The sequence below is a fragment of the Frankliniella occidentalis genome, unplaced genomic scaffold (genome assembly GCF_000697945.3).
Source record: "Frankliniella occidentalis isolate FOCC.00 unplaced genomic scaffold, Focc_3.1 Scaffold3514, whole genome shotgun sequence".
Classification (NCBI taxonomy): Eukaryota; Metazoa; Arthropoda; class Insecta; order Thysanoptera; family Thripidae; genus Frankliniella; species Frankliniella occidentalis.
This window is the reverse complement of record NW_026270571.1, coordinates 1-1,278: the sequence shown is the minus strand read 5'-3', so window position 1 is coordinate 1,278 and position 1,278 is coordinate 1.

Here is a 1,278-nt window from a genome sequence, read left to right as displayed (position 1 = left end):
CCCCGCCCCGCCCCGCCCCGCGCCGCTCCGCCGCGGCCAAGGCAAAGGCGTCTGCGACACGAAATAACGAAACGAAGGCAGAGCGTGGCGGCGGCGGGGCTGGACCGACCAGGGCTGGACGCGAGTGGACGACGCACTCCGATAGCATCGCGGCCAGCGTCCACTTTGGCTTTGCTGCAGCGCCAGCACTCTCATTGAATGACTGAAATGCGTTATCTGCCCCCGCCCGGCCGCCCGCCGCCCGGCCTCGCCGAGGACCCCGGCCAAGGATGCCCGGGGTTTCGAAGCTCAGCAACCCTTTCCCTGCGAGGAGGTTGGGTTTGGCCTTCTTCTGTTCAAACCCTCGCCATCCCTTCCGCACCCGCTCCTCGGCCCTCTATCCTCTCTTGTGGCCGAGAGGGGATTCGATACGCTGGCCAGCGCCTGGCGAGTGAAACACAATCCACCCCAGCGATTAGTACCGTAACTATACGGTTACAGCCTGTCATATCGGCGAGGCAAGTGCGTTCATAAGAGTTGCTCTCCCTTTCTCTCCTTCTCCCCTGTTTGCCTCTCTCTCTCTCTCGCTCAATCGTATCGCGGCACTGCGACGCGCGTTGCTGAACGCCCTCCTCCCCTTCCTCCTTCCCGGCGCCTGCTGCACGGACATCGCGCGCTCCGAAGCCGACCGACTGTGACGTTTAAAATATGCAAATCATATTTACCTTGGCGCGGAGGCCGCGCCCGGCGTGGTATGGCTTATAAGGAACCCCCGCCACTCCTCCGCTGCCCCCCCCCCCTCCCGCCAAGGTGTGAGTGTGTGAGAGTGAGCAGGTAAGGTGTCTCCCGGCAAATTAAGCGGCAAAAAGCCTTTCACATGAGCCGTTCTCAAAGCACTGCCCGCTGCTGCGTGATGCCCGTCTTTTCTGGGATGCAAACCCCGCGAGACCGAGCGTCTCCCACAATGTGTGTGGGAGGCAAAGAACCACCACCCGGCAAGTGGTGGTGTAAAAAGCGTGGTCGACTTGAATCCTGGCGTTAGGGTCTGGAGCTGAGGGCCGCATACTGGAATGCAGCAGCGGCGCTGGAGGGGACGACACGAAGACTACAGTCAAAGGCGCCCGCACGACGCGTCCTTTGCTTTTTAAGTTCTCTTATAGTTGCGCGGCGCCCTGCGCCCGGCTGCGCCCCCATCCAGCCAGCCAGGTGGGAGCGGGGGTGTTGGTGGCCCTCGAGGGGCGTGCGGGCGTGCTGTAGGGCGCGCTCTCTGCGGGCACGGGGAGGACAGGGCGGGGCGGG